This window comes from Astyanax mexicanus, chromosome 25 (genome assembly GCF_023375975.1).
Source record: "Astyanax mexicanus isolate ESR-SI-001 chromosome 25, AstMex3_surface, whole genome shotgun sequence".
NCBI lineage: Eukaryota > Metazoa > Chordata > Actinopteri > Characiformes > Acestrorhamphidae > Astyanax > Astyanax mexicanus.
The window spans coordinates 23975286-23987590 of NC_064432.1; the positions used below are offsets into that span (position 1 = coordinate 23975286).

At 36.0% G+C, this 12305-nt stretch overlaps 1 protein-coding gene across 1 annotated transcript in view; it reads left to right on the plus strand.

The window, feature by feature from the left end:
* Positions 1–12305, plus strand: part of fam184b (family with sequence similarity 184 member B) — a 276012-nt gene that overhangs the window by 54518 nt on the left and 209189 nt on the right. The window lies entirely within an intron of this gene.

Genomic DNA, 12305 nt, shown 5'->3' on the forward strand with positions numbered 1-12305 from the left:
GGGTTTTAAATAGGCCTCTAGGGGGTGCTATACCAGAAAATCTGTTTTATCTAACTGTACATGTCACCTGGCCATATTATTCTTGTTGTGTTATGCATTTATATATTGCCTTTACAACTTTGCAATGCATGTCTTTACCAAAAATGCACTTTTTTTTTTTTTTTTTTTTACTTTTCAAACTGTCAAGTCAAAATTAGACCTGATGCAATCTTAAGACCATTTTTAACTATTTTTGACCCTTAGCACCTTGATCAAACAGCTACAGAAATGTATTTTCTTAATTATATAGCCACAACTCAGTCAAGATTTGAGAAATTTCAAACATTTTCAAAGAACTAAGTTACAAGGGCATTTTGAGGGAAATTGTCAAGTTCGAACCAGATAGGCCATTAATAGCCTCTATAATGCCAAAATAATGGCAAATTTTATATAATGATGCACTCTAGTGGTCATTTCTCGTTATTTTTCTTTTCTCAGATAAAAAGATGACATTCATTGACCTGATGGTGGCGCTATAATAAAACATTAAAACATTTTTTTAGCCTTATTCATGCAATATACATCTCTGGAAAAAAATAAGATAGCACACAAAAACAATGAGTTTCTTTGATTTTACCAAATTGAAAACCTCTGGAATATAATCAAGAGGAAGATGGATGATCACAAGCCATCAAACCACCAAACTGAACTGCTTGAATTTTTGCACCAGGAGTAAAGCAGCATAAAGTTATCCAAAAGCAGTGTGTAAGACTGGTGGAGGAGGAGAACATGATGCCAAGATGCATAAAAACTGTGATTAAAACCAGAGTTATTTCACCAAATATTGATTTCTGAACTCTTAAAGCTTTGTCAATATAAATTTGTTTTTTAGCCATTTCTCATTTTCTGCAAATAAATGATCTAAATGAGAATATTTGTATTTGGAATTTGGGAGAAATGTTGTCTGTAGTTTATAGAATAAAACAACAATGTTCATTTTACTCAAACATAAAACCTATAAATACCAAAATCAGAGAAACTGATTCAGAAACTGAAGTCGTCTCAGTTTTTTTCAGAGCTGTATATATTTTGGACTAGGAATCTCCGCCCACATAGATTTTTTTTTGTCAGTTGCCGTTTGTGGCTGTATTTATTAACGTGTTTTATTTAGTAAACTGAAATACCTGATATAATGAAGAACCTTCAGTACTCCTGGATACTCCCACAGTTGTGATTGCTCTCGGCTGATCAGACTGAAGAAGAAGAAGAGTAATATCAGTGATTTCAGGTAGGTGTAAAAAGAGCTGAGTATTGGCAGAAACTTAGCGATACGATACCGGATACGACAGAGAAGTTACGATTCTATAAATCACCATATACAACAATTGTTTAATCAAACTTTAAATTAAAAAATCACTATCATATTTATAAAATCTGAGTAAAATAAAAGATTACTATATATCCAATCAGGACAGTAGGTTTAAACCACAGAGTACAATGCTTCTGTCTAATTTTTACATCTAAACTAATAATAAAAAAATCAATATCAATATATGCTGTCTAATCTACCTAAGTGAAGAAGACTAGACCAATGCTATTATCAATAACGCTGCTTTATTCACTTTTTCTAATAACACACTATTTTATTAATAATTCATAGCTAGGCTGCACCACTTTATATATTTATATGTGTAACTTAACTATACTGAACTATACTGAGTTTGGCCACAGGGGGGCAGCACTTTTATTTATCTGCTCTTTTAAACAGAGGTCACTGGAAGCACATGCAGCATCTCAGGTGGAGGTGAGTAGATTTAAAAGTCTGTAGAAAATAGATACTCAGGTGTTGTTAGGTATACTCAGGCTGGAAGTCAGCCAGTCGTGTCTGAATTATAGTTTAGTAATCTAGCCTCCTGTTTTACTGGGTTAAATGCTAATAGCTAACAACAACAACAACGCTAACTAGAAAGATAAAGTTTTAAAAAGTTTTTAAGTTGCTCTGCTGTTGCTGTGGTTTATTAAGTGGTTGCTAAAGTGTTAACCCAGGAGGTTGCTAAGGTGTTGCTAAGTGGTTGCTGGGTTGTTGGTATCATATTTGCGATAGTTTGTAAGGTAGTACTAGGCTGGTGTTAAGGTATTCCCGGTGGTTGCTAAGTGATTACTATGATGTTGCTAAGGTGGTTGGTGCTGTGTTGATGTGCAGTTGCTAAAGTATTCCAGGTGGTTGCTGTCATATCTGTGGTGGTTGCATAGGCGTTGCTAGGCAATTGTTATTGTACTCCAGGTGGTTGTTAAGATATAACTATGACTTTGCTAGGTGGTTGATATCCTATTCAAGGTGTTGCTAGGCAGTTGCTAAGGTATTTCAGGTGGTTGCTGTGGTTTCTCAAGTGGTTTCTAAGATATTCCATATGGTTGCAAAGATATTACTAGATCTTTGCTAGATGGTTGCTATCCTATTCAAAGCAACACCTTAGCAAAGGTATTTTATGTGGTTTATAAGACATTGCTAAGGTTTTGGTGTGCAGTTGCTATGGAATCCCAGGTAGTTGCTAAGTAGGTGCTGTGCTGTTGCTATGGTTTATAATGTGGTGTGAAGTTGATGCTATGATATTTGGTATATCCCTAACAAGTTAGAAAATATTTTACCAGTAGAGAATTCTCGTAGCATTTCTGCTTTTTATTAAACCCACAGCCACAGAGATATTTATTTACTTATTTACTTTATTTTTAGCATTTTTACAGATTTAACCTTACACCTTAAAAGTGTCATAACATTTTAGCATTTTCCCAGAGTTTTCCGTTCCACCCTAAAAGTGTCAGCTAATAATTTAGATTTTTTTTCCAGAGAATTCGATTTCACCTTGAATGTGGAATCTAATAAAATGACAATTTTTCCCAGTTTTCCTTTAACTTTAAAAGTGTCAGCTAATAATAAAAAAAAAATCCCAGAGTTTTCCATTTCACCTTATAGGCAGTAGCTATTAAGTTAACATGTTTCACAAGTTTTCCATCCTATATTTAAGCAGTTAAATTGAGTGTTTCTTTCCAACTTAAATATAGCTGCTAATACGTAAAAAAAAAAACAAATTTCCATTCTTTACTATTTCCCTTAAATGCGGCAGCTAATACCTTTTTTTTCTTGAATTTTCCGTTCCACTTTAACTGTGGCAGCTAATTGGGTTCTTTTATTTTACAAGCTTTCTATTCCACCTTAAATACAGCAGTTAATCAGTTAGCATTTTCCTAGAGTTTTGCATTCCACTTTTATTAAACGATAAAAAGCCGAAATGAAAACGTGCTGAAAAGAAATAGGAGTAACGAGGCTATTTTTAATTGTGTGAATTGTGTGATAAAATAATTACTCCTGTAATGTAAAGAGAACCAACATTTCTACTTAATTAACTTTGTTGTAATTAGTTTTTTGACATCTGGGAAAACCAACAGTTTTTTTTATTGTGTGTGAACATTGTGCTGGAAGTGTAGCTATTTGTTTAGTGAGTAGAATTACTGTATCTACATATTTAATATGGACTATGCCTGTATTATTATTATGGTATACTGTGTTTTGGAGTGTGCTATGTGATATACAGGTGCATCTTAAAAAAATAATATCATTGAAAAGTTACTTTATTTCAATAATTCAGTTCAAAATGTGAAACATATATATTATATAGAGGTATTACACACTTTTATTGTTGATGATTATGACTTACAGCCAATAAAAACCCAAAAATCAGTGTCTCAGAAAATTTTAATATTATATAAGACCAATTGGTACTTTTCCGCAGTGTGGGCATTGTGCCAAGTCCTGCTGGAAAATGAAATCTGCATCTTCAAACCATCACTGATCATCAGTAAATTTTACATTTCATTTGGAAATCAAGGGAGCAGAGTCTGGAGGAAGAGTGGAGAGACACACAGTCCAAACTGCTCGAGGTCTAGTGGGAAATTTCCACCAATCAGTGATGGTTTGGAGAGACATGTCATCTGCTGGTGTTGATCCACTGTGTTTTATTATCAAGTCTAAAGTTCATGCCTCCCTCTGCTGACAACTTTTATGGATATTTCATTTTCCAGCAGGACTTGGCACACTGCCAAAAGTACCAATAGAACGTATATTTTTTTATCACTCTGTGTGTAATACATCTATATAATATTTGAGTTTCACATTTTAAACTGAATAATTGAAATAAAGTAACTTCAATCATATTCAAAGTTTTTGAGACGCACTAGTACATGTTTAAGATGGACTATGCCTGTAAAACTAAAACTGTGCTATGATATATTTTACAACAAATACAGCCATTTCTCCTACTGTGTATATGAAATGATGGTAAGTATTATTTAGCTTAAGCTTACACAAGTGTAGTTTTAATTCCTTGTGTTTTTGAGAAACGAGGTTTTGCTCTGATAGTGACATGTTTTATTAATGTAAACCTACTACTGTATAACTTTTTGTACCTTTGATCTTTCAGGTGCTTTCAGAGTTTGATCCCCTTTGAGGGACATTTGACTGGATTGCAGTGAATAAACAACACTGGGAGTGGGTGGGGTTAATTTCTGATGGTTGTGTCTGTGATTGGCTGTTTTAAAACTGAAGTTCTAGCGCTTGCTTCATCTGACACACAAATTTTGCTCTCATTTGCATATTCATAAGCACCCAGCCAATCAGGAGTGAGAAAATGAACGAGCGGTATTTATAGAGCGTAATATGACTAGTGTTCTCAATCGTGGTGAGGTCTGAAAAAAAAGGTTGATTTTTATGTTTTATCCACCACGAACGAGAAACCTAGAGCGGAAGAATAAGTATTAACACTGATACTCTGAAAAACTTTTAAAATTGTTCTTAAAAAAAAAAATGAAAAAAAAAAATTTTTTTTTTTTTTTTTGCTTCTTTCTTTCACTCAAGCTTGGTTCAGTTCTACCACTCAGAGAAGTATCCTTCTCCACAGGTACTACCAGAGCAGTATCCAGGTACCTCTCAGGTACAGTCTGTCCTCCTTCTCCACCAGCAGCAGCATCAGTCTGGGAAGCTTCATGATCATCATCCATACTGGATCATCACACACTTCCACAGTGCTGATGCTCCTCTGCTCACACAGAGTGGAGACTGAGAGTCAGTGTGGTAAATCTGGGTAAAAGAGTGCAGCCCAAATTTATACAGAGTGCTGAACTCCAGCTCTTTTATACTCCAGGACTGAGCTTCACACTGATGCTAACAGAGTCAGGTGATCATGAGGGCGGAGTCTAACCTACCATAGATGTACGGTGGCCGAGAAAGCCCAACGCAGTGCAAATTGAAAAGCGCTGCAAAAGCACAAAACACATCCATCAAAATTACAACACAGGCGCAGCAAATAGAAAAACGCGCTGCAACTAGAAAAACGCGCTGCAAATAGAAAAACGCGCTGCAAATAGAACCACAACACAACGGAAGTGAGTCACAACACAACGGAATTTTCCCGGGGGAACTTAAAAGATACTGTACCAGCTAAGCTGCGTCTTCAGTAACGTCTCGGACTTCACTATGTGTACAAAGGACAATAAGTGGCAAACAAGGCGTTTTGTGAAGCAGAACTTTTAATAATATGCACACAACCGTGGTAATCACAGGTAATAAACATAACTTACTTTTCAGAAGCTTGTTTGCCACTTATTGTCCTTTGTATACAGCTGGTACAGCATCTTTTAAGGTCCCCCGGGAAAATTCCGTTGTGTTGTGACTCACTTCCGTTGTGTTGTGGTTCTATTTACAGCGCGTTTTTCTATTTGCAGCGAGTTTTTCTTTTTGCAGCGCGTTTTTCTATTTGCTGCGCCTGTGTTGTAATTTTGATGGATGTGTTTTGTGCTTTTGCAGCGCTTTTCAATTTGCACTGCGCTGGGCTTTCTCGGCCACCGTATAGATGAGATCATTGGGTGATACTATAGATAGACCCAGTATGAGACTTTTGAACTCTCTTATATTTGATACCTGCATGAGGTATGAGCTTTTAACAAACTCTAGCAGTTGGAATTTAAGTAACAAGAATTTATTAATATTTCTGAATGTAGATAAAAAGCATTCTATTTTACACCATAAACCCACTAACTGAGTGGTACCTCTCAGAAATTTGCCCTTTATTCTCCAGCTGCAGTCTGGAAAATGTGGGTTTAAATGTTCTCCACAGTTCTGATGCCCCCGGTACATCAGAGTGGAGAACGTGGGCAGACAGGGACATTCAGGTTCTGAAAAAGATCAGCTCCCAAACTCATACAGAGCAAATCATCTCCTCACACTCTTAAACTCCAGCACTGATCTTCACACTGATGGTAAATGATGAGTCTGCTGAGCATAAGGGTGGAATCTTCCATAACTGAGAAGACAGTGGTCAAAAACAGTGACTATAACTGCAGCCTTTAATCCTATAAATACTTTACTCAAAACACTGTCTTGAGTCCTATTAAAAACTGCCCTTAGTACTCTGGTTTTTACAGTGATGCTCTCAGTATGTAGAAATTGAACTTGTGGTGAGATTAAATGGTAAAAAAAATTGAGAAGCTCCTTTAGTTTAGCTGGAGTCCACTAAAAACAGAGAATGAAGAGACTAATCACAGTCCAGAGTCCAGAAGCTATGATACACATATCCAGCCTTACAGCATTAGTTTCTACATTCATGGCAACAGCTTTTCTCTCCAGGCTCCGCCCACAAACATGTTCTACTGAAGATCCAGTTGGTGCTGAGGTCCAGTATAGAGGTGCATCTACCAGTGAGATGCAGGATCTCAACAGTAAATTCTTATTTACAGACATTTATGATGAAATGGGTTTCACTCTTCAGTAAAATCCAACCTTTGCAGATATGTTTGTGATGTTCAGACAGGCAAATCCAATGTAATCACTTTATTTCCAAATAACACTGCAGACAATCATCTGAACAGATCTTGGGTGGGTTTCCCAGATTGTTCTTATTATGCTCTAAGATGATTCTTAGGTGGTCAAGGGAGCTTCACACTGTCTCTCTCTCTCTCTCTCTCTCTCTCTCTCTCTCTCTCTCTCTCTCTCTCTTTATACCTCTCTCTCTCTTTATACCTCTCTCTCTCTCTTTATACCTCTTTCTCTCTTTATACCTCTCTCTCTCTCTCTATACCCCTCTCTCTTTCTCCCTTTATACCTCTCTCTCTCTCTCTCTCTCTCTCTCTCTCTCTCTCTTTCTCCCTTTATACCTCTCTCTCTCTCTTTCTCTCTTTATACCCTTCTCTCTCTCTCTTTCTCTCTTTATACCTCTCTCTCTTTCTCTCTTTATACATCTCTCTCTCTCTCTCTCTCTCTAGATGTTCCTAATGCTAAGATGCTTTTGGGAAACTGGGCCTAGATCTGAGAAACCAATCACATTTGCCTGCAGTCTGAACACTCGAACCCAGTCCAAGTCCAGATGGTGAACATCCTCTTCTTTAAGTGACTCCTAAAATAAGTTGAACTCCACTAAGTAAACCGTGTCAATGTAAAATACTAATATCCAAAAAAAAAAAAAGGCTTGAGACCCACAAGCTTCAGTGGCTCAGTGGTAGAATCAGCGTCACTAAGACTAGAAGGTTGTGGGTTCAAGGCTTATTGAAAGCAAGTCTTTAAGCGTATTTTCAGCGTAAAGTTGGCTAATCGAATGATAAATACTAAAAAAAAAAGTATAGCAGGTGTGAGATCCTGTGGCTCAGTGGTAGAGCACTGCCTCCCCGGTCAGGAGGTTACCGGTTCAAGACCGGTCAGGAGCTCCACGTCACACAAACACCAGAGGAGCAGCGGTGGTGCGGTGCTGATGGTGGCAGGAGAAGGGCGTTACTGAAAACCTGAGACCTGAATCCCAGGAATGGGGGGGAGAATATCTGGGGTGTCTCCCCCCCGGCCTCCGGAGAGAAGAACAGCAGGGGTTATAAATCACATACAAGAAAAAACTTAGGTTTTATTCCAGATCTCAGGATATAAATTTAACTATCACCCCTAGTTGGAAGGAGTTTCAGGAAGTAAGACCCCCTTTCTCTCCAGGCTTTTCTTCCACCTGTTGCTGCTCCTCCTTCTCCTCTTCAACTCACCTCCTCCTGTACCACCACCAGAGCAGCTGCTTCCACCACGCAGGATTCGAACCCACAACCTTTTGCTCACAAGTCCAGCACTTTATCCCAAGGCCACCGAGCCAGACAAGATAAATGCTTTTTTTTTTTGGGGGGGTTTGTCATGAAGATTAAGAGACAGAGTTAAACACACCTATCATCTTGGGCGGGATCACCAGCACAAGGGGCGTGGTTACAGGGGAAACCCACCCCATAGCTAAAAAAAAAGCGCCTCTGGAGCGCCCTCTAGAGTGCCAAAACGGACATACAGTGCCCTACTGACTGATCTTATTGTAGGAAAAACAGAGATTGAGTTCTCACTAGTGTTCCTCCTCTTACAAAAAATGATGGTGATGTTCCTCTTGATCAATAAAATGTGTTTCAGTGAGTGCCATCTTTGGATGCCCTCCTGCCCTTAAGTGACTTCCCACTGTATGTAATTTAGTCTCAGTATAAATACACTTGTCTCAGTGGTTTGCTAAAGAACACTAGTGAATAAACAGCATCATGAAGACCAAGGAACTCACCAGACAGGTCAGATAGGTTATAAAAACATATCCCAAACTAAGCATCCCAAAGATCACTGATCACAGTATTCTACAACTGTAAACCTACCAAAATATGAAGGTCCAAGAAATCTGACAAATCGGGATCTCCCCCAATCAGATCTCAGTGTTTAGGATCTGGACTGCTCTGGGAGGAAGGTTGTCCTGCGGTGTGGACAGCAAAGTCTGCGTCCTGAGGGAAGATGTTCAAACTCAGGAAACTGGACATTAAAGAGGTCCAGCTCCTAAATGCTGAGAACTGATTGGTTCTGATGATAAATAATGTGTATCTGTGAATCCTGTAGGAGAATATGATGAGTTCCAGGTTTTGAAGATTTAAAAACCCATAAAACACCTAAAACATATCTTCTCCCGGTGCTGTGGTATCTGTATAGGGTAGCGGTGGTATCTGTATGAGGTGCTGTGGTATCTGTATGGGATGCTGTGGTCTCTGCGTGGGTTGCTGTGGTGCAAAAGAGTTCTCTACAGGTAAAATTTAGCTTCTTTTATAAATGAAGCCTACTGGAAGCACAGGCAGCATCTCATAGGGAGGTGGGTGGCTTTTAGTCTTAAACTGTAAAAATATATATACTCAGGTATACTCAGCTGATCTAGGTAGTCTAGTCAGTAAGATTAGATAGTTTAATGCAACAGATGAAAAACAAAATTATCATGAAAACCACTTAAAAACATTAAACACTGTGAATCTGTGAATTCACAGAGCCGCTAAGTAGCACATATCTATTAGTATAACTCAACAGAACACTCCGGCTGGGCTAAGCTGAGCTGAGCTAAATTAAACTAAGCTAAGATAAACTAAGCTAAGATAAACTATGCTAAGCTAAGCTCTGCTAGGCTAATGCTAAGCTAAACTATGCTAAACTTAGCTGTGCTATGCTATGCTAAACTGCAAAGATTCAAGTATAGCTGAATATAGTCAAATAGTTTCTACAGACTTCTAAATCTACTCACCTCCACCTGAGATGCTGCATGTGCTTCCTGTGACCTCTGTTTAAAAGAGCAGATAAATTACAGTGCTGCCCCCCTGTGGCCAAACTCAGTATAGCTCAGTGCCACGGCTTGATGGTGACCGGCAGCTTGTGGCTACAATTGTCCATGTGAAAACACTCAACACAAACACACACACAATGCAGGAGAGCCCACACACCCACACCTAAACCCATACATCACCCAGTGCAAGACAATGAAAAAAAATTTATATGGATTTAAGATGATTTAACTTGCTAAGATTTTAGTTTTCTGCAGTGCGGGGGTTTATTTCTGTATTGTTGAGTAAAAATAACTCTAAATACACTTTTAAACATGTATTTTAGCTTCTAGAGCATTCTTTCCTTTAGTTTAACTCATGAAGTTCCTAATATTAACTCATACTGATCATCCAGAGAACATCACTACAGCACAGTGTATAAGAATGTAGGAGTGCTTTAGGGTTAGTTCTGGGGCTAAAACTAACTCTGATCAGATTTCTAGAGCAAAATGTTACAATAAAAGTTAGGAAATTGTTGTGTCATTTGTGTTACATCCTGATTTTAACCTTATACCATTTACAGTGATTACAGTTCTCTTTATCACAATCAATAAGAAATAATCATGAATGAGCTGCTCACTGAATTTACCAGATTCAGTTTTAAAACTGATTAATATTAAGAAATTAGTCTGATGGGCTCTTAAAGTAAAATAATGAGATAGTATCTTAAAATAATAAATTAGTAGCTAAAAATACTGACTTACTCTCTCAAAATAATGACTTACTATTTCAAAATAATGGGTTAGTATCTCAAAATCTTAAATTAGTACCTCAAAATAATGACTTACTTTCTCAAAGTAAAAAAAACTATAAAAATTACTATTTCAAAATAATGAATTAAAATAAAGAGATAGTATCTAAAAGTAATGACTTACTATTTCAAATTAATGACTTACTATCTCATTATTTTCAGATAGTAAGTTATTATTTTGAGATGGCAAAATAATGATAGTATCTCAAAATAATGTATTTGTATCTCAAATAATGAAATGGTATTTCAAAATAATTAATTACTATCTGCAAATAATGAGATAGCATTTTAACATAATTTATTACTATTAAAAAAATTTATTATTATCTCAAAATAATGAGATCAGCAATTATCTGCAGTTTACTTATCAGTAAGATATATATATATATATATATGTATATATATGTATATATATATACATATATATATATATATATACATATATGTATATATATATACATATATGTATATATATATATATATACATATATGTATATATATATATATATATATATATATATATATATATATATATATATATATATATACATATGTATATATATATACATATATATTATTTTGAAATATTAAGTCATTATTTTGTACCTTAAATATAACAGAGGACAGTAAATGTGTCCGGCTGAACTAAAGGCTGTAGTTCGGGTAAATCGCCAGCAGAGGTCGCAAAGTTACTACAGTAAGACAAGTGAAGTGTTTCTGAATCGGAGGACATGCTACCTACTTAGGGAGGATTCTGAGGCGGGAACTAGGGAACCCGGGCAAATCTGGACTGGAGATTAGTTATCTGGCGTTCATTTTAGTGGACAAAACATTATAAAATATAAGGTTAAAACACTTTTTTTTCTGACACAGAGACTCAATCACTACACAAAATCCACTAATGAGTGAGCTAGTGTAGGCAGCAAGTTACCAAGGTAGCATGTCCTGCGTATTAGACACACACTGATCCTGCAGATGCTGATATAAACACTGCCTCTCTGAATAATGTTATAATGTAAAATATTTTATTTAATATTTAATATATATTGCATATTAAAATTTATTTTAAATTTAATGTTTAGAGGGCGTGAGGGTACAGGGTGTAGGGTACAGGAGGAATATTGAGACACACCCTTAAAACAGCTCGTGCCTCTCATCTGTCTTCAGTGTTGCCAGTTTGAGGAATTTCACGTGACATTTCTAAGACTGAATGTACATTCATTTCAACATTTTGATTGTTCTGGGCTCTGAATCTACACTTACAAGGCTTTGAGGATAAAAGTGCTCCTCATAAATAAAAATGTTTATTTTATTATAGTAATAATAATAATTATTATGAGTATTACTTAAATGTCCCTTTCTAAACTGTACAAACACAGTGCAAGCTATAAGAATAAAATACAAGTTATATTTAATGTATTGAGGTGTTGTTTAAATATTCTTATTTCGTTACTGATATCACATTAAATGTTTTTTGTTTGCAGTTAAAACATTTAAATCTGCTTTATTTTTAAATAACTGATCAGTACAAATTTAAGATATCAGTAGTTTATTTTTTGGTCATTTGTTATTGTATAATACTGTTCGTACTAATCGTGTCAGACTTATTGGTGAAATTTTTGCTTTTGATACAATATGGCACACCTCTAGCTTTATATTGTATACACACTGAATAAAAAAAACATGATCAAGATTCAGATTTATTCTAAAATTATAATATATATATTCATGTATATTAACTAAACACATAAAAAACATAAGTAAAAAACTACTTTCAAACTGAATTTAGATATTACCTGGAGGTGTATTTATTTACTTGTGTGTAAAGTGATGATGATGTAGTGTTAATAGGGAAAATCCCTAGTTTTTATTATGCTGAATTATTCGGCTGTTT